The sequence below is a fragment of the Ceratotherium simum genome, chromosome 9 (assembly GCF_057802395.1).
Source record: "Ceratotherium simum simum isolate JZ-2026a chromosome 9, ASM5780239v1, whole genome shotgun sequence".
In the NCBI taxonomy this organism is placed as follows: Eukaryota; Metazoa; Chordata; class Mammalia; order Perissodactyla; family Rhinocerotidae; genus Ceratotherium; species Ceratotherium simum.
The window spans coordinates 7,336,245-7,361,499 of record NC_141908.1 but is presented as its reverse complement, the minus strand read 5'-3'; positions in this window follow the sequence as shown (position 1 = coordinate 7,361,499).

Below are 25,255 nucleotides of genomic sequence, written 5' to 3'. Positions count from 1 at the left end.
GCATATGTTACACCCTCAAGAATTGCTTAATGAAATAAATGATTTAAAAATCCAAGATTACCAAAAAAAAGACAAATTAAATGAATAGATCAAAATCATCATTCAGGAAGATTAAATACTAAGTACAAAATAATTTCTAAATTGTACCCAAAAGGCAAATCATAAGCCTATTACTAGAAAAAAATATTAATCAGTACCCACTTGAAAAATGATACAAGATATAGTTTTGCTCAAACTGAGTTTGTCAACAAGAAAAATAGCAAATGTGTAATTCAGAGTATTGGGAAAACAATGATTATTTTTAAATTGTATGTAAAAAGTGGTTTCTTGGATAAAGAATCTGTACGATAACCTTGGGATCAGATAACGAAGTTCTTGCTACATAGACTAATGACGCTGGAGTTAAACAGCATGGGTTTGGAACCTGAATATGCTGTTCCCTAGCTGCACAACATTGAACAAGGTACCTGAAGACTCTGTATCATACTCTCTCCATCTGGAAAATGGGGATAACAATAATATCTATCTCTTAGAAAAGATATAACAATTAAGTGAATTAAAATTTAAAAAGCACTTAGAAGATTATTTGATGTACACGAAAAACTATATATAAAAGTTGTTTAAATAAAAACACAAAATATTTTTGAATTTCATTAATCATTGGAATCATCTTAATATAAATATTTACTTGCAAAATAAAACACTGGTTCTGTTGCATTTTTTATGATAGTAAAATATACATAATATAAATTTTGTCATTTTAACAATTTTAAATGTACAATTCAGTGGCATTGAGTATCTTCACAATATTATGTAACAATTACCATTATCCATTACCCAGAATTTTTTCATCATCCCCCAAAGAAATTCTGTATTCATTTAACAATAACTTCCCATTCCTTTACCCCAAACCCCAGGCTCTATCATACTTACGGTTTCTATGTATTTGCCTATTCTATGTACCTCATATAAGTGGAATCATACAACATTTGTCCTCTCGTGTGTGGCTTATTTCAATCAGCATGTTTTCAAGGTCCATTAGGTTGTATATTATATCAGAGTTTCCTTCCTTTTTAAGGCTAAATATTTCATCATATATATATATACTGTGCTTGTATACATATATACATATACATACACACATATATATATACATATATATACACCCAACTTTTTGTTTACTCAGTCTCTTGATGGACTTTTGGGTTGTTTCCAACATTTGGCTACTGTGAATAATGTTGATATGAACATTGATGTACAATTATTTTTTGATTTCTGCTTTCAATTCTTTTGAGCATATATCTAGAAATGGAAATGATGGTTCATGTAGTAATTTTATGTTTAACTTTTTGAGGAACTGCCATACTGTTTTCCACAATGGCTGCACAATTTTACATTCCTGACAGCAATGCACCAGGGTTCTAATTCTTCCACTTTCTCATCACTACTTGTTATTTTCTGTTTTGTTGTTGTTGTTGTTTTTAATAAGAACCATCCCAATAGATGTGAAGTAATATCTCATTGCGGTTTTGATTTGTATTTTCCTAATGACATGTGATGTTGAACACTTTTTTATGGATTCATTGGATATTTGTATTTCTTCTTGGGAGAAATATCTATTCAAGTCCTTTGTCCATTTTTTTAAATTGAGTTGTTTGTTATTTTGGATTTGTTGAGTGATAAGAGCTCTTTAAATATTCTGGGTGTTAATCTCTCATTGGAAATATGATTTACAAATATTTGCTCCTATTCTGTCAGTTGTCTTTTCATTTACTAATAGTGTCCTTTGATGTGCAAAAGTTTTTAATTTTGATGAAATCAAATTTACCAATATTCTCTTTAGTTATTTGTCTTTCTAGTGTCATATTCAATAAATCCTAGCCAAATACAAAGTCATGAATATATTCTTCTATGATTTCTTGTAAGAATGTTTATCATTTTAGCTATTACATTTAACTCTTTGACACTTTTGATTTAATTATTATAGCTTTTTAGTAAGTTTTGAAATAAAGAAATGTGAGTCTTCCTTTTTTCTCCTTTTTCAAGATTATTTTGGCTATTTGGGGTTCCTTGAGATTCCATATGAATTTTAGAAAAAAAAGTGTCATTGGGTTTTAATAGGGAGTTCATTAAACTTATAGATCTCTTTGGATAATATTTTCACCCTAACAGTATTACATCTTCTAATCCATAAACGTGGGATGACTTTCCATTTATTTGGCTTCTTTAATTTCTTTCAACGATGTTTTGTAGTTTTCAGTGTAGAAGTCTTTCACCTCCTTGGTTAAATTTATTCCTAAGTATTTTCTTCTTTTTGATGCTATTGCAAATGAACTGTTTTCTTTAAAATTTTTTCAGGTTGTTCATTGTTAGTGTATAGAATTGCTACTGATATTTGTGTGTTGATTTTATAACTTAAAACTTTACTGAATTAGTTTATTACATCTAATCATTCTTTTTTATGTGGAATATTTATGTCTTACTACATATATGTTATCTGTGAACAGAGATGATTATGTTTCTTTCTTTCCAATTTTCAGGACTTTTATTTTTTTCTTGCCTAATTGTTCTCTCTAGAACTTCCAATACCATGTTGAATAGAAGTGGTAAAAACTGGCATCCTTGTTGTCTCATCTTAGGGGAAAGATTTAAATTCTTCACATTAGGTATGATGTTAGTTCTGGGCCATTCCATGTTAGTTCTAGCCTTTATTACGGTAGAGATGTTTTCTTATATCCCTAGTTGACTGAGTGTTTTTATCAAGAAACAGTATCGCATTTTGTCAAAGTTTTTTTTATGGATTAATTTAGATTATCATGACATTTTTTCTTTCATTCTATTAATGTGATGTTTTACATCGATTGATTTTCACATGTTGAACCATCCTTACGTTAGAAGAATAAATCCTACTTGATCATGTTGTATAGTCCTTTTAACATGTTGATGAATTTGGTTTGCTAGTATTCAATTGAGGATTTTTGCATCAATATTTATAAGGAATCTTAGTCTGTAGTTTTCTTTTTTTTGTAGTATCTTTGTCTAATGCTGGTGTCATAGTATGAATTAGGAAGTTTTCCTTCCTCTTCATTTTTTTGGAAGAGTTTGAAAAGGATTGGTGTTAATTCTTCTTTAAATTTTTAGTAGAATTCGCTAGTGAAGCCATCTGCTTCTGGGGTTTTCTTATTTGGGAGGGTTTTGAATACTGATGAAATCTTATTACTAAGTATAAGACCATTTAGATTTTCTATTTCTTCAAGACTCAGCTTTTGTAGATTGTATTTTTTTTAGGAATTTGTGCATTTCATCTAGGTAATCTGAATTATTGATGTAGAAATATTCTGTTATAATTCTTTAATAATATCTTTTATTAGAATCCTTTCCATTTTTGTAAAATTGGTAGTAAAGTCCCCACATTCACCACTGATTTCAGTAATTTCAGTCTTCCTTTTTTTTCTTAGTCAATCTAGCCAAATATTTGTTAATTTTATTGATCTTTTCAAAGAACCATCTTCTGGTTACCTTGATTTATCTAGTGATTTTGTATTATCTATTTTATTTATCTCTATACCAATATTTACTATCTTCTTCTTTAAGGTTTAAAGTTAGTTTATTAATTCGAGAAATTTCTTTTTCAATATAAGCATTAAAAGCTACACTTCTCCCTCTTAGTATTGCTTTCACTGCCACCCATAAGTTTTGGTATGTTGTGTTTTGTTTTTTTCTCAATTAAGGTACCTTTTCTATGTTCCTTTTGATATCTTCTTTGACACATTGGTTGCTTAAGACTGTTGTTTGATTTCCACATATCTGTGAATTTTCCAATTTTCCTTCTTTCATTGATTTCCAGCTTCATTTTATTGTTATCAGAAGAGATACTTTGTATTTCAATCTTTTTAAATTTATTAAGGCATATTTTGTAGCCTAAAATACTATCTAGCTTAGAGAATATTCCATGTGCCATGGAGAAAAATGTGTATTCTCTGTTCTTCGGTGGATTGTTCTGTATGTCCATTAGGTCTAATTGGCTTATGGTGTTGTTCAAGTCCTCTATTTCCTTATTGATTTCCTGTCTGATTGTTCTATCCATTATTAAAAGTGTTGTGTTTCATTATTATTGTGAAACTGATTGTTCTATCCATTATTGAAAGTGTTGTGTTTCAATTATTATTGTAAAGCTCCAATTATTATTGTAAAACTGTCTATTTCTCTCTTCAGTTCTGTCAATGTTTGCTTTATATATTTTTGGTCTCTGATGTTGATGCATATAAGTCTCTAATTGTTAGATCTTCCTGAAGAATCAACTCTTTAACAATATAAAATGTCCTTCTTTGTATCTTGTATTAGTTTTTGACTCAAAGCCTGTTTTGTCTGACATTGGTATAGCCTCCCTTGCTCTCTTTGGTTACTATTTTCATGGAATATCTTTTTCTACCCTTTTATTTTCAACTTGTGTGTGTTCTCAGATCTAAAGTGAGTAAGTTTCTTGTAGACAGAAGACAGTATATAATTGGGTCTTGTTTGGTTTTTTTTCATTTTTTTAACATTCTTCCAATGTATGCTTTTTGATTGGAGAGTTTAATTCATTTACAAAAAAGTCTTACTTATAAGGAAGAACTTACTTCTGCCATTGTGTTATTTGTTTTCTGTATTCCTTACAACTTTTTTGTCCCTCATCTTTCACATCACTGCCTTCCTTTGTGTTTAGTTGATTTTCTGTAGTGACATGTTTTGATTCCTTTTTTATTTCCTTTTATATATCTTTTGTCAATATTTAGTTTGTGATTGCCATTGGGATTATCTATAACATCCTAAAGTTATAACAATTTACCCTAACTTGATATCACTTTAACTTCAATTGCACTAATTGTACTCCTTTATAGCTTTTCCCCTCCCCTTTATGTTACTGATGTCACAAATTACAGCTCTATATATTTTGCACCCATGAACATTAATATATAATTATTTTTATGCATTTGTTTTTTTCTTGTTTTTTTCATATATGGTTTAGTTGATTTTCTTTAGTTCTTTTTCTGTGTTTCCCATTAGTTCCTTGAGTATATTTACAACAGTTTTTAAAGTCTTTACTGGTAAAGACAGTTTTTGTCAATTTAAATTGCTCCTTTGAATTAGTTATATATTCCTTTTTATTTGCACACCTTGTGAAATTTTTCTGAAAACTAAACGTTTGATTATTATAATGTGGTATCTCTGGAAATCAGATTCTCCCTCATTTGCACTGTTTGCTGTTTTTTTTAATTGATTGTTGAAGCTGAAGTAGTTAATTTGAGACTTCTCCAAACTATCTTTACAAAAACTATTCCTTATTGTGTGTGTGTTCACTGAAGTTTCTGGTCCTTAGCTCATGTCCAACTAATGATTTGACAGAAATTTCCATGAATTCCAGAAACTGAAACAAACAAACAAATATGGAATCATTCACTTCCAGTCTTTGCAAGCTTGTTCTGTGCTGGGGAAGTCCTTCGCTGATTAGCTAAGCTTTCTCCGAGCTCATGGAGCAGCCTGAGGTGAAAGTTTAAGGTCTTCTCAGGAATTTTTTTCAGCATGTTTCTTGTTTGGACATGCACATGGCTTTATAAATTTCCCTATTATACATGGCTGCTTTTGAATGTCCTAATTTCCCAATGAGTCTTAACCCAGCTTCTTATTCAGTCCTCATATGGTGTACTGTATGTCTCTGCCCATGCTTTCTTTCCCAGCTGTAGGTTTGTAGTGTCCTTGTAGCTTTTACAAAAAGTGTCCAGTGCTTTCCCTGCCTGTGTTCCAAGTTACGCAAAAGAGAGACAAGTGATTAAGTCCTGCAGGTAGACCCCAGGCAGGTTAGAACAAATATTCACAATATTATGCAAATAAGATCTGTTATTTTCCCTCCTGTTTGAGGTAGGGAACCAGGAACCAGGTTGTCACTGCTCAAGACCAAGACTGCTGCTCTGCAGGAAGTGGTGGGGCAAAGGTAAATAAAAATGACAAAACTTTTCTATCATTTTAAAGATGGCTATTTTTTCATTGGGCTTTTGCTTGGTTGCTGTAATCCTTTGTTTTCTAGAGCATCTACAAAGTTGGTCCAGACAGCTTCTGATTGTTTTTTGATGTTTCTGTGAGGGTACAACAGCTTGGAGCTTCCTAGTCTGCCATTTTGCTCAAACTAATCTAAAGCACAAAACAAAAACAAACTAAAAGAAGGATGATGAGGAAGACAAAGAGAAGAATGGGAGGAAAGGAGGAGAACTAGGAGGAAGAGTAGGAAGACTAATAAACAGACAAATAAAAATTAGACTATTCAAAATAAAAGAGTGGTTTTTTGGTTTATTTCCCATCATTTTATTCAAATTGGTGAATCTCAAATTTTTAAGAGTTATACTATTAAGTACCAATTATTAACAAAGTAAATATGATTGAAGCTGTCTGGTCCCTCAGCCCTTACCCTTTCTTACATGAAAATCTCTGGGATCCTTTTGCCAGTTTTACTGGAGTTAAGTCAGAAGAGTAAAGCAAGAAGCTTCAATCTCTCTCCAAATTTTATTGCTTAGACAATGGGGCCCATTTAGGAAACATTATGACAAAGTCATAAACTAACTCAACTCACGTTAACAAATTAATCAAGTACAAAAAATGCCTTATGAAAGAAGCTTGGGTAGATGTTGAGAAACAATTTTCCCTAAAAAAGGTACAAGTTTTTTCACATTTCAAGATACCAAGAATTTAAGAGCAAAAACTAATAATAAAAATTAACATATCTGCTCCACATGTACAAATAAGAGGCCTGGCAGATGTGGAATCTTGTGATTTGATGATATTGAGTCCTGTCTGTCACCTAACATCAATTCAAATTCTGACCTGTATTTTCTTTTCTGCTGCTTTAAATCCTTTTGGCCCGAATTTCATAACTTGTTCTCAAGTGTCTTCTACTTCTTGCATTGCATTTGAGTTCTGAATTAGATTTTATATTTATGAAAGACTTTGAGCTGAAAGTGGTCAATCAGAATTCCTTGTAGTAGAAGAATTATGGGTTAGAGTCAACGTTAAGTTATCCACCTCTGACATTTTGGGAGATTGGTCTTATATCAAACCTGAGAAAAGGGGCTGCAAACTGCATTTCACCAAGCTCCACATATTACCTCTTTTTTTTTTTTTTTAATTTTTGTTTATTGCAGTAACATTGGTTTATAACATTGCAAAAATTTCAGGTGTACATCACTGTACTTCTATTTTTGCATGGACTACATCATGTTCACCACCAAAATACTAATTACAACCCATCACCACACACATGTACCGAATTATCCCTTTCACCCTCCTCCCTCCCCCCTTCCCCTCTGGTAACCACCAATCCAATCTCTGTCCCTATGTGTTTGTTTATTGTTGTTATTATCTACTACTTAATGAAGGAAATCATACGGTATTTGGCCTTCTCCCTCTGACTTATTTCACTTTGCATTATACCCTCAATGTCCATCCATGTTGTCACAAATGGCTGGATTTCGTCGTTTCTTATGTCTGAGTAGTATTCCATTGTGTATATATACCACAGCTTCTTTATCCATTCGTCCCTTGATGGGCACTTGGGTTGCTTCCAAGTCTTGGCTATCGTGAATAAGGCTGCAATGAACACAGGGGTGCATGTACCTTTGCAAATTGGTGTTTTCAAGTTCTTTGGACAAATACCCAACAGTGGAATAGCTGGATCATATGGTAGTTCTATCGTTGATTTTTTGAGGAATCTCCATACTGTTTTCCATAGTGGCTGCACCAGTTTGCCCTCCCACCAGCAGTGTATGAGAGTTCTTTTCTCTCCACATCCTCTCCAACACATGTTGTTTCCTGTCTTGTTAATTATAGCCATTCTGACGTGAGGTGATATCTCATTGTAGTTTTGATTTGCATTTCCCTGATAGTTAGTGATTTTGAACATCTTTTCATGTGTCTGTTGGCCATCTGTATATCTTCTTTGGAGAAATGTCTGTTCAGGTCTTTTGCCCATTTTTTAATTGGGTTGGTAGTTTTTTTGTTGTTGAGATGCATGAGTTCTTTATATATTTTGGAGATTAAGCCCTTATCAGATGTATGGTTTGCAAATATCTTCTCCCAATTGTTAGGTTGTCTTTTCGTTTTGTTGATGGTTTCCTTTGCTGTGCAGAAGCTTTTTAGTTTGATGTAGTCCCATTTGTTTATTTTTTCTATTCTTTCTCTTGACGGGTCAGATGTGGTGTTTGAAAAGATGTTGCTAAGACCTATGTTGAAGAGCGTACTGCCTATGTTTTCTTCTAGAAGTTTCACATTTTCAGGTCTTACATTCAAGTCTTTAATCCATTTGGAGTTAATTTTTGTGTATGGTGTAAGGTAAGGATCTACTTTCATTTTTTTGCATATGGCTATCCAGTTTTCCCAACACCATTTGTTGAAGAGACTTTCTTTTCCCCATTGTATGTTCTTGGCTCCTTTGTCAAAGATTAGCTGTCCATAGATGTGTGGGTTTATTTCGGGGCTTTCGATTCTATTTCATTGATCTGTGTGTCTGTTTTTGTGCCAGTACCATGCTGTTTCGGTAACTATAGCTTTGTAGTATATTTGGAAATCAGGGAGTGTGATACCTCCAGCTTTGTTCTTTTTCCTCAGGATTCCTTTAGCTATTCGGGGTCTTTTGTTGTTCCATATGAATTTTAGGATTCTTTGTTCTATTTCTGTGAAAAATGTTGATGGAACTTTGATAGGGATTGCATTGAATCTATAGATGGCTTTAGGAAGTATGGACATCTTAACTATGTTAATTCATCCAATCCAAGAGCATGGAATATCTTTCCATTTCTTTGTGTCTTCTTCAATTTCTTTCAGAAATGTTTTATAGTTTTCAGTGTACAGATCTTTCACCTCTTTGGTTAAGTTTATTCCTAGGTATTTTATTCTTTTTGTTGCAATTGTAAATGGGATGGTATTCTTAATTTCTCTTTCTGCTACTTCGTTGTTAGTGTACAGAAATGCAACTGATTTTTGTATGTTGATTTTGTATCCTGCAACTTTACCATATTCGTTTATTACTTCTAAAAGTTTTCTGGTGGATTCTTTAGGGTTTTCTATATATAAAATCATGTCATCTGCAAATAGTGACAGTTTCACTTCTTCCTTTCCAATGTGGATCCCTTTTATTTCTTTCTCTTGCCTGATTGCTCTGGCTAGGACTTCCAATACTATGTTAAATAGGAGTGGTGACAGTGGGCATCCTTGTCTGGTTCCTGTTCTTAGAGGGATAGCTTTCAGTTTTTCATCATTGAGGATGATATTAGCTGTGGGTTTCTCATAGATGGTCTATATTATGTTGAGGTACTTTCCTTCTATCCCCATTTTATTCAGAGTTTTTATCATAAATGGATGCTGGATCTTGTCAAATGCTTTCTCTGCATCTATTGAGATGATTATGTGATATGTGATTTTTGTTCTTCATTTTATTAATGTGGTGTATTACATTGATTGATTTGCGAATGTTAAACCATCCCTGCATACCTGGAATAAATCCCACTTGATCATGGTGTATAATCTTTTTAACGTATTGTTGTATGCGATTTGCTAGTATTTTGTTGAGGATTTTCGCATCGATGTTCACCAGTGATATTGGCCTGTAATTTTCTTTTTTTGTGTTGTCCTTGTCTGGTTTTGGTATCAGGCTAATGTCAGCTTTGTAGAATGCGTTAGGGAGCTTCCCCCCCTCCTCAATTTTTTGGAAGAGTTTGAGAAGGATAGGTATTAAGTCTTCTTTGAATGTTTGGTAGAATTCACCAGGGAAGCCGTCTGGTCCTGGACTTTTATTTTTGGGGAGGTTTTTGATTACTGTTTCGATCTCCTTACTGGTGATTGGTCTATTCAAATTCTCTACTTCTTCTTGATCCAGTTTTGGAAGGTTGTATGATTCTAAGAATTTATCCATTTCTTCCAGATTGTCGAATTGGTTGGCATATAGTTTTTCATAGTATTCTCTTATAATCTTTTGTATTTCTGAGGTGTCTGTTGTAACCTCTCCTCTTTCATTTCTGATTTTACTTATTTGTGCCTTCTCTCTTTTTTTCTTGGTGAGTCTAGCTAAAGGTTTGTCTATTTTGTTGATCTTTTCAAAGAACCAGCTCTTGGTTTTATTAATTTTTTCTATTTTTTTTTGGTCTCTATTTCATTTATTTCTGCTCTGATTTTTATTATTTCCCTTCTTCTACTGATTTTGGGCTTTGTTTGTTCTTCTTTTTCCAGTTCCTTTAGGTGCATTTTTAGGTTGTTTATTTGAGATTTTTCTTGTTTCTTGAGATAGGCCTGTACCGCTATAAACTTCCCTCTTAGAACTGCTTTTGCTGTATCCCATAAATTCTGGCATGTCGTATTTTCATTTTCATTTGTCTTCAGGTATTTTTTGATTTCTTCTTTGATTTCTTCGTTAATCCAGTCATTGTTCAGTAGCATTTTGTTTAATCTCCATGTATTTGTGGCTTTTCTGATTTTCTTCCTATAGTTGATTTCTAGTTTCATACCGTTGTGGTCAGAAAAGATGCTTGGTATTATTTCAATCTTCTTAAATTTATGGAGACTTGTTTTGTGGCCTAACATGTGATCAATTCTGGAGAATGTTCCATGTGCATTTGAAAAGAACGTGTATTCTTCGGTTTTTGGATGGAATGCTCTGTATATATCTACTAGGTCCATCTGTTGTAGTGTGTCGTTTAAGGCCAATGTTTCCTTATTGATTTTCTGTTTGGATGATCTATCCGTTGGTGTAAGTGGAGTGTTAAAGTCCCCTACTATTACTGTGTTACTGTCTATTTCTGTTTTTATGTCTGTTAATAATTGCTTTATGTATTTAGGTGCACCTACATTGGGTGCATAGATATTTACAAGTGTTATATCCTCTTGTTGGATTGTTCCCTTGATCATTATGTAATGCCCTTCTTTGTCTCTTTTTACAGTTTTTGTTTTAAAGTCTATTTTGTCTGATATGAGTACTGCTACCCCAGCTTTCTTTTATTGCCATTTACGTGGAGTATCTTTTTCCATCCCTTCACTTTCAGTTTGTGAGTGTCTTTAGGTCTGAAGTGTGTCTCTTGTATGCAGCATATATATGGGTCTTGTTTTTTTATCCAGTCAGCCACCCTATGCCTTTTAATTGGGGCATTTAGTCCATTGACGTTTAAAGTAGCTATTGATAAGTATGTACTTACTGCCATTTTTTAACTTTTTTTTTTTTTCCTCAGTGTTTTAGTAGTCCTTCTCTGTTCCTTTCTTCTTCTATACAGAATTGATGGTCACTTTAGTTTGACCTCTGTCTGAAAGCTGTACTCTTTAACTCCCCTCCTCCCTCCTTTTACGTTTTTGATATCATATCTAACCTCTTTTTTGTGCATTTGTATCCATTACATTCTAATCGTGGAAATAGATAATTTTTCCTATTTGTGGTCTTCTCTTTTCCCCTTAAGTCAGTCCCTTTAACATTTCTTGTAACACTGGTTTCTTGGTGACAAACTCCTTTAATTTTTGCTTATCTGGGAAAATTTTGATCTCTCCTTCCATTTTGAACGATAACCTTGCTGGATAGAGTATTCTTGGCTGTAAGTTTTTTCCTTTTAGCACTTTAAATATATCGTGCCATTCTCTTCTAGCCTGTAAGGTTTCTGCAGAGAAGTCAGCTGATAGCCTTATGGGGTTTCCTTTGTACATAACTTGACATTCTCTTGCGGCTTTTAGGATTCTCTCTTTATCTTTAATTCTGGACATTTTGATTATGATGTGTCTTGGTGTGGGCCTCTTTGGGTTTATCTTGTTTGGGGCTCTCTGTGCCTCCTGTACCTGGATGTCTGTTTCCTTCCTTAGGTTAGGGAAGTTTTCATCTATTATTTCTTGAAATAGATTCTCTGCCCCCTTGTCTCGCTCTTCTCCTTCCGAGACACCTATAACACGGATGTTAGTGCGCTTGATGTTGTCCCAGAGGTCCCTTAGACTGTCCTCACTCTTTTTAATTCTTTTCTCTTTTACCTGTTCACCTTGGGTAATTTCTTCTAGTCTTTCTTCCAGCTCACTGATCCGTTCTTCTGTATCCTCTACTCTGCTTTTGAGTCCCTCTAATGAGTTTTTCATTTCCAGTATTGTATTCTTCATTTCTGATTGGTTCTTTTTTATATCTTCCATTTCTTTGTTGACATTCTCACTGAGTTCATCTATTATTCTCCCCAGATCTGTGAGCATCCTTAACACTCTTAGTTTGAACTCTCTGTCAGGTAGGTTGCTCATTTCTGTTTCACTTAGTTCCTTTTCTGGGGTTTTGTCCTGTTCCCTTACTTGGAATGTATTCTTTTGCCTCCTCATTTTACCTCTTTCCCTGTGCTTGTGTCTACATATTAGGTAGGTCAGCTACGTCTCCTGCTCTTGGATAGGTGACCTTATGTAAGTGATGCCTTAGGAGGTTTCCAGTGTGCTTCCCTCAGTTCTCAATGTTCCAGGGGTGGCCCCTATGTGGGCTACGTGTGTCCTTCTATTGTGGCCTGTTAGCTCTCCCTATAGGCGCCCAGGGAGGCTGAGTTATGCTCCTGGCCAGCTGTTGTAATGCTCAGCTGCTTGTAGTTGTTGTGGGCCCTTCAGTCTCTTTATCAGGTGTGGGGATCCCCAGCACAGTTGGCTGTAAGTTCTAATACCACATTTGTGTTGCAGTATTTCTTTTAAGTGAGTAGGCCCCCACTGTGACAGGTTGTTAGGCTCAGGGCCTTACAATTGCTGTAAACCTCTAGCCTATCAGGTCTCTTGTCAGCTCTCTGAGGATTGCAGCTGGGTGGGGCTGCCCTCAGGCACAGGAGCACCCAATTGTTTCAGGCTTTGGAAGGTGGGGCAAACCTCCTATGTGGGTCTTTGAGAAGCACAAGTCTTCTGCAGCTGACAAGCCCTGTTGCCCACAGGTCCACACACACAGTCAACACAGTCCTACCCCGTGTGAGCGCCCCGACCTCCCCAAGCGGACCCAGTCTCTCCACGGCGGGAGCCCCACACACTCTGCCACCACCCCGCACTCTCCACCCGCTCCTTGTGCACACCCTGCCCCGCTCAAGTCAGCTCAGTTGCCAGGCTGCAGAGAATCCAATCACCAATCTATGCAGGCCCACACGTTGCCTGAGGGCTTGTTGTTGGGTGGGGCCAGTCTCTAGGGTGGGCTGCCTGCCCTGGCTGAGCTGGATTAAATCGGTGCTCTAGCGGGTGGAGCAGACCCTGGGCTAGCAGGTCTCAGGGAAAACTCCAATGGCGTCTGTGTCAGCACGCTCACACCAGGCCACAACAATGGCCGCCGCCAATGTCCCAGTCCCTGGAGAAGTCTCACCCCTCACCGAGATGCACTCAGGGCCTATTAGGTGAGTCTCTTGTCACCGAAGCACTGTGCACCTTTCTTTCTGGTGATTTTAGGATGCTTTCTGGAACGGGTGAGTTTGTGCGCGGGCCCTTTAAGAGCCTGTTTTAGTTTCTTTGTGAACCGGGTTTTCTGGGGGTGCTCCCCAATGCTTTAGTAGCAGGCAAGGTCAGATATTATGCCACTGGTGTCGATTGTGCTGGGTCCACAAAATGCCCACAGCGGGGGCGCTCCCCGGCTCAGGACCCCGCGCCTCCAGGGAGGGTGCCTACCTGTGAGCTGCTCCCTGCCGCCATGAAGCTGGCGGCTTGTGAAGGCAGCGTTTTTCCTCTCCAGAAGGGAGTCTCTGCCTCTTCTACCCCAGTTAGGATTGTCCGTTGTTGCAGGAGTTCCTCTTATCCAGTTTTCAGTTCTGTCTCAGGGGTAATTTTTCCACGAGTAGTTGTAAATTGGCTGTGTCCACGGGAGGAGGTGAGTTCAGAGTCTGCCTACGCCGCCATCTTGACTCCGCCCCTCCACATATTACCTCTTAAGAACCATCAGATTAAGATTGGATAAAGAAAGCTTCTAAAGATGGCATTAAGTTTGCCTATGATAAATGGGTTTGTGTGTGGCTTTAGTTGTCTCCTGCTGCTAAAGTCAATGAAATTCCAGTTCTCATTAACTCTTAGTTTTTGCCTCTCTTGAAGGTACTTCACATAATGTATTTTGATCAATTGAATTCAACATTAAATAGATCAAGACTTGCACAGATTCCCAGGAATTATCAGCCAAGTTGACTTAGAGATGCTATGAACAGATGATAAGACTAGAGAGACCCTCTTGCTCATGCTCTTTCCCTGGTGGCAAGGATTTCTATATGGACCCTTGTGCTCCATGGAGAGGCAACATTTACAACATGTCCTTTAATAAGTATCAAGAGTGTTTTTATTGTCCGTTATGAATAGGATATATATATACACACATACATACAAAATATATACATTTATGTTTGTGTGTATATATATATAGTATGTATATATATAGTTTATTGATAATGTACAGTAAAAGAATACTTGATACTTTTTAAAGGCCATGCTGTAAACACATACATATTACATGTATGCATATATATGTACATGCATATATTACATATGCATATACACACAATTTTTTGTTTGGTGTTTAACAGATCCTACATTACAGTTTAATTAACATTCATGAAGTATTATGTTTTTTGTGTGTGTGTGTGAGAAAGATCAGCCCTGAGCTAACATTTGATACCAATCCTCCTCTTTTTTTGCTAAGGAAGATGGGCCCTAGGCTAACATCCATGCCCATCTTCCTCTACTTTACATGGGATGCCACCACAGAGTGGCTTGACAAGTACTCTATCAGCGTGCACCCAGGATCTGAACTTGCAAACCCTGGACACCACAGCAGAGTGTGCGCACTTAACCACTGCATCACTGGGCCAGCCCCTGAAGTATTGTGTTTTTTAATAATGCTCTAATCTAATTGTGAGTAGGGTGCAGCAACTGCATTATAGTATGATTAAAGAAATACAATACTTCATGAATGTTATATGATTGAATCAATGAGTATGCAAAAGAGGGAGTGATGCCCATAAACTGACGGAAGGTTCCATAGATGAGAGGGAATATGAAATACAATAAAAAGAGAGGGTGAAGCTTAGTCAAATCTTAAGGTATAGGAAGGGCTTGTAGGTCAGGAATGGCATGGTATAAAGACAGAATGAACACAGCGTGTTCAGAGATCAAAGAAACAAGTAGTTCCTCTGGAGTGGATGTTGATAGATGGGAGAGACACATACAATGGTGAAAGTAGGTAGAAACCAATCCTTATTATGTAAAACGTTTCCTAGTAAAAGAATCCAAGATATTTTTCATTTAGAGCCATAAATAGATTAACAGAATGTAGGAGTTAACATAAATTGGAGTTATCATTTGCAAGAAAAAGTGCTGCAAAATATTGTATCTCTGACTTATGTAAATAAATCCATAAATGGGTAGGTGTGTGTATGTATGTGTATGTCTTTCAAAGTTTACTGATCACCTGTATAACCTCGAAATAGTATTGGGATAAGGCTACTCAGAATACCTAAATTTGCAAAATCGTAAAAGTAATAAAGAGATATTCTGTTGATAAAATCTTGTTTTTTTTTTAAAGGTTAGATTTCACATCTCCTGGAGGTTACATAAATTTACAAAACAAAAAATATTCACAAGGCCTGCTTCAAGAAAAGAAAATAATGCAGTAATAAGTAATAAGCAAACATTATTTGCTGTATCAATGAATATTCTATGTTATTCACTTCTAGTTTGGTGCAATAAGCAGAAGAGACTCAAGACCTCACTCTGGGTGTTATGGACAAGAAATCAGCAGGGTCATGTTTCCCTTTCCTAGAGTAAAGGATTTTCCACCAAGACCAGCTTTCTTCAGGCTCCAGGGGATAAAACTCCATGGATTTTAAGATATTTCATCTCAGATAATGGAATATTGCTAGTTCTCTAAAGCAGAATATAAGAGCCAAACAGTGTGTATAATCCTTTTACTTACTTTTTTTTTTTTTCTGGTGAGGAATATTGGCCCTGAGCTAACATCCGTTGCCAATCTTCCTCTTTTGTGTTTTGTTATTTTTTGCTTGAGGAAGATTAGCCCTGAGATAACATCTGTGCCAATTTTCCTCTACTTTATATGTGGAATGCATCCACAGCATGGCTGATGAACAGAGTAGGTCTGCACCCGGGATCCGAACCTGCGAGCCTGGACTGCCAAAGCAGAAAGTGCAGAGTCTTAACCACTCTGGCCATGGGGTCAGGCCCCTGCTTACTTTTTAAAAAGGTAGTTCCTCAGAGAGAAGAGGACCTTCCACTGAACAGAGATCCACAGCATGTCCAGATGATGTCTCTGGATTCTACTCAGCTCTCCATGGATGAATATGAGTGGAGAACAGCCATGACAATCAGGAAAGAAAAAGAAATAAAAGACATCCAAATTGGAAACAAAGAAGCAGACTACCTCTATTTGCAGATGGCGTGATCTTATATATAGAAAATTCTACAGATCCACTAAAAATCTAGTTGAACTAGTAAATAAATTAAAGAAAATTGCAGGTTATAAGGTCAACATATGAAAACTAAGTGTTTTCCAATATATTTGCAATGAACAGTGCAAAAAAGAAATTAACATAACAATTCCATTTATCATATTATCCAAAAGAATAAGGTGCTTAAGAATGTATTTAACTAAAGAAACATAAATGTATACTCTGAAAGCTATGAAACCTTAAATAAAAAACAGCCCATATTCACTATCAGAAGACTTAATATTATTAAGATGGCAATACTCTTCAAATCTACAGATTCAACGTAATCTCTACGAGAATCCCAGTTGACTTCTTTGTAGAAATGGCCAAGCAGATTCCAAAATTCATATGGAATTTCAAAAGACTCAGAATAGAATCAATAATCTTATAGAGAACAAAGTAAGTGAATCCACACTTCCCAATTTCAAAACATGCTACAAAGCAATGATAATCAAGAAAGTGTGGAGAGAAGTCAAGATGGCGGGGTAGGCAGACTCTGAACTCACCTCTTCCCATGGACGCAGCAAATTTACAACTACTCTTGGAAAAATCACCCCTGAGAGACAACTGAAAACTGGATAAGAAGAACCCCTGCAATAAACGACAATCCTAATCATGGTAGAAGAGGCAGAAATTCCCTTATGGAGAGAAAAAAATGCCACCCTCACAAGCAGCAAAGCTTCACGGCCACTGGGGAGCAACCCAAAGGTACGCAGCCCTCCCTGGAGGAGTGGGGGCCCTGAACTGGGGAGCAGGCCCACTAGGCATTTTTTGGACCCAGCACAACTGAGATGAGTGGAATAATATCTGACTTTGCTTGCTACTAACAACATTGGGGCATACCCCCAGAAAAGCTGGTTCACAAAGAAATTAAAGCTGACTCATAAAGCGCCCACATGCAAATTCACCCATTGTAGAAAGCAACCTAAAATCACCAGAAAGAAAGGTGCACAGTCCTTTGGTGAACAGAGACTCACCTGATAGGCTCTGAGTGCATCTCTGTGAGAGGTGAGACCTCTCCAGTGACTGGGACATTGGTGGCGGGCATGGTTGTGACCTGGTGTTGGCATGCTGATGTAGATGCTGGCAGGTGCCATTGGAGTTCTTCCCCTGGCCTGCTAGCCCAGGGTCAGCTGCACCCACTACAGCACCAATTTAATCCAGCTCAGCCAGGGCAGGCAGCCTACCCTGGGACTGGCCCCACCCAACAATAAGCCCTTGGGAAACTTGTGGGCTTACTAAGTGAACTGCCTAGATTCTCTGCAGCCTGGTGAGTGGGCCCACCTCTGTGGGGCAGCGCATGTGCAAGGAGTGGGTGGAGAATGTTGGGCAGTGGTGGAGTGTGTGGGGCTTCCACCTTGGAGAGACTGGGTCCACTTCAGGAGGTTGGGGCACATGCATGGGGCAAGACTGTGTTGACTGTGTTTGTGGACCTGTGGGCAGTGGGGCATGTCAGCTGAAGAAGTCTTGTGCTTCTTAAAGAGCCACATAGGGGCTTGGCCCCACCTTCCAAAACCTGAAACAATTGGATGCTCCTGTGCCTGAGGCCAGCCCCCCCCAGCTGCAATCCTCAGAGAGCTGACAAGAGCCTTAAAGACTGGAGGCTTATAGAAATTGTAAGCTCCTGAGCCTAAAAACCTGCCATTGTGAGGTCCTACTCATTTAATAGAAATACTGCAACAGGAATTTGCTGTTAGACCTTGCAGCCAACTGTGCTGGGTCTCCCCATATCCAATAAAGAGACTGAAGGGCCCATAACAACTACAAGCAGCTGAGCATTACAACAGATGGCCAGGGGGACAGCTCAGCCTCCCTGGGTACCTACAGCAAGAGCAACCATGCCACAACAGAAGGACACACATAGCCCAAATAGGGGTCACTCCTGGAACATTCAGAACTGAGGGAAGCACACTGCTGGGCCTCATAAGGCATGATTTATATAAGGTCACCTCTCCAAGAGCAGGAGATGTAGCTGACCTACCTAATACATAGACACAAACACAGGGAAAGTGGCAAAATGAGGAGGCAAAGGAATAAGCTACTAGTAAGGGAACAGGATAAAACCCCAGAAAAGGAACTAGATGAAACAAATGAGCAACCTACCTGACAGAGAGTTCAAACAAAGAGTGGTAAGGAGGCTCACTGATCTTGGGAGAAGAATAGATGAACTCAGTGAGAACATCAACAAAGAAATGGAAGATATAAAAAAGAACCAATCAGAAATGAAGAATACAATACTGAAAATGAAAAATTCACTAGAGGGACTCAAAAGCAGAGTAGAGGATACAGAAGAAGGGATCTGCGAGCTGGATGGAAGACTAGAAGAAATCACCCAAACTGAACAGATTAAAGAAAAAAGAGTTAAAAAGAGTGAGGACAGTCTAAGGTACGTCTGGGACAACATCAAGGGCACTAACATCGATGTTATATTTGCCCCAGAATGAGAAGAGTGAGACAAAGTGGCAGAGAATCTATTTGAAGAAATAATAGCTGAAAACTTCCCTGACCCAAGGAAGAAAACAGATATCTAGGTACAGGAAGCACAGAGAGCACCAAAGAAGATAAACCCAAAGAGGCCCACACCAAGACACATCATAATTAAAATGTCCAGAATTAAAGATAAAGAGAGAATCCTAAAAGCCACAAGAGAAAGACAAGTTACATACAAAGGAAATGCCATAAGGCTATCAGCTGACTTCTCAGCAGAAACCTTACAGGCTAGAAGGGAGTGGCACGATATACTTGAAGTGCTAAAAGGCAAAAATTTACAGCCAAGAATACTCTACCCAACAAGATAATCATTCAAAATGAAAGAAGAAAAAAAAGTTTCACAGACGAGCAAAATTTAAAAGAGTTTGTCACCAAGAAACCATTACTACAGGAAATGCTAAAGGGACTTATTTAAGGTGAAAAGAGAAGACCACAAATAGGAAAAACTATCTATTTCCATGATAAGTGGGTAATGGAGACAAACGCACAAAAAAAGAAGTTAGATATGATATCAAAATCATAAAATGTGGGAGGAGGGGAGTTAAAGAGTAGAGCTTTCAGATACAGGTAAAACTAAAGACACCATCAATCTAATATAGATTGTTATATACGTAGGTTACTGTATATGATCTCCATGGTAATCACAAACCAGAAACTTATAGTAAATACACAAAAAACTGAGTGAAAGGAACCCAAACATAATACTAAAGAAAGCCATCAAACCACAAGGGATGAGAGCAAGAGAAGAAGAAAGGATCAGAGAAGAACTACTAAACCACCAAGAGAAAAAATTTAAAAAATGACAGTAAGCACATAGTTACCAATAGCTACTTTAAATGTCAATGGACTAAATGCTCCAATCAAAAAGCATAAGGTGGCTGACTGGATTAAAAAAACAAGACCAATATATACACCGCATACAAGAGACACAATTCAGATCTAAAGACACTCACAAAGTGAAAGTGAAGGGATGAAAAAAGATACTCCATGCAAATGACAATGAAAAGAAAGCTGGGGCAGCAATACTCATATCAGACAAAATGGTCTTTCAAACCAAAATGGTAAAAAGAGACAAAGAAGGACACTATATAATGATCAAGGGAACGATGCAATAAGAGGATATAACACTTGTAAATACCTGTGCACCCAATGTAGGAGCACCTAAATATATAAAGCAATTATTAACAGACATAAAAACAGAAATAGACAGTAACACAATAATAGTAGGGGACTTTAACACTCCACTTACACCAATGGATAGATCATCCAAACAGAAGATCATCAAGGAAACATTGCCCTTAAATGACACACTAGAACAGACGGATCTAGGAGATATATACAGAACATTCTATCCAAAAACTGAAGAACTCATATTCTTTTGAAATGCACATGGAACATTCTCCAGGATTGATCACATATTAGGCCACAAAACAAGTCTCCATGAATTTAAGAAGTATGAATTAATACCAAGCATCTTTTCTGACCACAAAGGTATGAAACTATAAATCACCTATAGGAAGAAAATCAGAAAAGCCACAAATATGTGGAGATTAAACAAAATGCTACTGAACAACGATTGGGTCAACAAAGACATCAAAGAAGATATTACAAAATACCTGGAGACAAACGAAAATGAAAATATGACATGTCAGAATTTATGGGATACAGCAAAAGCTGTAAGAGGGAAGTTTATTGTGATATAGGTCTAACTCAACAAACAAGAAAAATCTCAAATAAATAGTCTAACAATGCACCTAAAGGAACTGGAAAAAGAAGAACAAAAAAAGCCCCAAATCAGTACAGGAAGAGAAATAATAAAAATCAGAGCAGAAATAAAAAAATTAATAAAACCAAGAGCTGGTTCTTTGAAAAGATAAACAAAATTGACAAACCTTTACCTAGACTCACCAAGAAAAAAAGAGAGAAGCTCAAATAAGTAAAATCAGAAATGAAAGAGGAGAAATTGCAACAGACACCTCAGAAATACAAAAGATTATAAGAGAATACTATGAAAAGCTATATGCCAACAATACAATCTGGAAGAAATGGATAAATTCTTAGAATCATACAACCTTCCAAAAGTGAATCAAGAAGAAATGGCGAATTTGAATAGGCCAATCACCAGTAAGGAGATCGAAATGGTAACCAGAAACCTCCCCGAAATAAAAGTCCAGGACCAGATTGCTTCCCTGGTGAATTTTACCAAACATTCAAAGAAGACTTAATACCTATCCTTCTCAAACTCTTCCAAAAAATTGAAGAGGAGGGGAAGCTCCCTAACTCATTCTATGAAGTCAACATTATCCTGATACAAATACCAGACAAGGACAACACGAAAAAAGAAAATTACAGGCCAATATCACTGATGAACATTGATGCAAAAATCCTCAACAATACTAGCAAATCACATACAACAATACATTGGAAAGATCATACACCATGATCAAGTGGGATGTATTCCAAGGATGCAGGGATGGCTCAACATTAGCAAATCAATCAACATCACATTAATAAAATGAAGAATAAAAATCACGTGATCATCTGAATAGATGCAGAGAAAACATTTGACAAGATACAGCATAAATTTATGATAAAAACTCTGAATAAAATGGATATAGAAGGAAAGTACCTCAACATAATAAAGGCCATATGTGACACACCCACAGCTAATATCATCCTCAATGGTGAAAAACTAAAAGCTATCCCTCTAAGAGCAGGAACCAGACAAGGAGGCCCACTCTCACCACTCCTATTTAACATAGTATTGGAAGTCCTCGCCAGAGCAATCAGGCAAGAAAAGGAAATAAATGTGATCCAAAATGGAAAAGAAGAAGTGAAACTGTCACTATTTGCAGATGACATGATTTTATACGTAAAAAACCCTAATTAATCCACCAGAGAACTTTTAGAAGTAATAATGAATACGGTAAAGTTGCAGGACACAAAATCAACATACAAAAATCAGTTGCATTTCTATACATTAACAATGAAGTAGCAGAAAGAGAAATTAAGAATACAATCCCATTTACAATTGCAACAAAAAGAATAAAATACCAAGGAATAAAATTAACCCATAGGTGAAAGATCTGTACACTGAAAACTATAAAACATGCTGAAAGAAATTGAAGAAGACACAAAGAAATGGAAAGATATTCCAGGCTCTTGGATTGGAAGAATTAACCTATTTAAGATGTCCATGTCCCCCAAAGCAATCTATAGATTCAGTGCAATCCCTATCAAAGTTCCAACAACGTTTTTCATGGAAATAGAACAAAGAATCCTAAAATTTATATGGAACAACAAAAGACTCCGAATAACCAAAGGAATCCTGAGAAAAAAGAACAAAGCTGGAGGTATCACACTCCCTGATTTCAAAATATACTACAAAAGCTATAGTAACCAAAACAGTATGGTACTGGCAGAAAAACAGACACACAGATCAATGGAATAGAATCAAAAGCGCAGAAATAAACCCACACATCTATGGACAGCTAATATTCAACAAAGGAGCCAAGAACATACAACGCAGAAAGGAAAGTCTCTTCAACAAATGGTGTTGTGAAAACTGGACAGCCACACGCAAAAAAATGAAAGTAGACTATTATCTTACACCATACACAAAAATTAACTCAAAATGTATTAAAGACTTGAATGTAAGACCTGAAACTATGAAACTTCTAGAAGAAAACATAGGCAGTACGCTCTTTGACATTGATCTTAGCAACATAATTTCAAGTACTTTGTCTGACCGGGCAAGAGAAAGAATAGAAAAAATAAACAAATGGGACTACATCAAACTAAAATCTTCTGCACAGCAAAGGAAACCATCAACAAAATGAAAAGACAACCTAACAACTGGGAGAAGATATTTGCAAACCATATATCTGATAAGAGGTTAATCTCCAAAATATGTAAAGAACTCATACAGCTCAACAACAAAAAAACTAACTACCCGATTGCTAAAATTGGGTTTAAAAAATTGGCAAAAGACCTGAACAGATATTTTTCCAAAGAAGATATTCAGATGACCAACAGGCACATGAAAAGATGTTCAACATCATTAACTATCAGGGAAATGCAAATCAAAAATACAATGAGATATCACCTCATGCCCATCAGAATGGCTATAATTAACAAGACAGGAAACAATAAGTGTTGGAGAGGATGTGGAGAGATGGGAACTCTCATATACTGCTGGTGGGAGTGCAAACTGGTGCAGCCACTATGGAAAACAGTATGGAGATTCCTCAAAAAATTAATGATAGAACTACCATGCAATCCAGCTATTCCACTGCTGGGTATTTACCCAAAAAACATGAAATCACCAATGCATAAAGATATATGCACCCCTGTTTTTGGCATTATTCACAATAGCCAAGAATTGGAAGCAACCCAAGTGCCCAGCAAGGGAGGAATTGATGAAGAAGATGTGGTGTATATACACAATGGAATACTACTCAGCCATAAGAAATGATGAAATCCAGCCATTTGTGACAACATAGATGGACATTGAGGGTATTATACTAAGAGATATAAGACAGAGGGAGAAAGTCAAATACTGTAGGATCCCCCTCATTAAGTAGTAGATAAAAACTACAACAAACACATAGAGACAGAGATTGGATTGGTGGTTACCAGAGGGGAAGAGGGAATGGAAGAGGGTGAAAGGGATAATTAGACACGTGTGTGTGGTGATGAATTGTAATTAGTATTTGGGGGGTGAACATGAGAATAACATGTAATAGACCCATATGTCCATGGTCATATGGGTCAAAAAACTGATTTTTAATGAAGGTCCCCTTACTCTTCAATGGGGAAAGAAAAGTTGTCTCAACAAAAAGTGCTAATATGACTAGATAGCTACATACAAAGGAATGAAGTTTGCTCTTATCTCATATCATATAAAAATACCCACTGAGATAGCTAAATTTAAAAATAATAAAAATAATAAAAAAAACAATAAGTATTGGCAAAGATATAGGGAAATGGGAGGCCTTATGCACTGCTAATGAGACTGTCAAATGGTGCAGCCATTTTGGAAAACATTCTGGTTGCTCCTCGAATGATGAATCATGGAATTACCATAAGACTCAAGCAATCTCACCCCTATGTATATACCCAATAGAAATGAAAACCTATTTCAACATAAACTTTTACATTATTATTTGTAGTAATATTATTCATCATACTCGAAAGGTAGAAACAGTCCAAATGTTTATCAATTGATGAATGGATAAACAAAGCATGGTATATCCATTCAATGAAATATTATTTACCAATAAAATGAATGAAGTACTGATACATGTCACAACATGGATGAACCTTGAAGCATCAGGCTTAGAGAAAGAAACCAGTCACAAAAGACCAAATATTACATGGTTCCATTTATATTAAATGTCCAGAACGGGGGAATCTATAGAGACAAAAAGTTGATGAGTGGTTGCAAAGGGTTGCAGTATGTGGGGGACTAGGGGGTCATAGCTAAAAAGTATGAAATATTTTTGAGGTGATAAAAATTGACTGTAGTGATGGTGGCACATATATATGAATACACTTAAAACCATTGGTTTGTACACTTTAAATGGGTGAATTATATGATATGAATGTATGATATATAAAATATAATTCAATAAAACTTGACGAGCACATGATTTTCTGTTTTGCTAACCTGGCATTCTGAGTTTCCTCCTTTCTCAATAAAGCCCAATTCTTAACCCACAACTTGTGAAGGTATGGAGTTGTTTCTGACCCCTTGAACAAGAGATGATACCCAGGGTCATCAAGATGGGTCATTCCTGACTTCAGTCCCCCTCACAAGAATACTAACTAACAACTGTTAATAAACAAGACAACATTTAGAAAATCCCACAACCTGAGAGTGAGGCTTAAGCAACCCCCCGGATCACAGAGACCAGGAAGGATCACATTAGAGGATAAGAGGAGCCATTTCACTTTGAACCCATTACCCCTCCCCTAGTTTGGCACAGCACTACACTGAGAAGGTCCCCTTGGGCCCATGGTTTCTCCAGTAGGAAAAAGAGAACCCAAGTGGATACCCAGGCCCTCCAGGATTGAAGGATACTTCCTGAGAGGCCTCACGTGAGTCACTGGGGGAGCCTGTGAGAGTTGACTTTTGGGAATGAGATAGAGATGGAGAAGTGGAATGAAGCTTACAGCAACCAATGACTAGATCTTGGTGAACTACATTCCTCCTTAACAGCAGCAACCAAGCAGAGATTTCAGCTCGTTACTCTGCCATGTGCAGAGCTAAGCCAGTATCCCCAGATGACCAGAGAGCT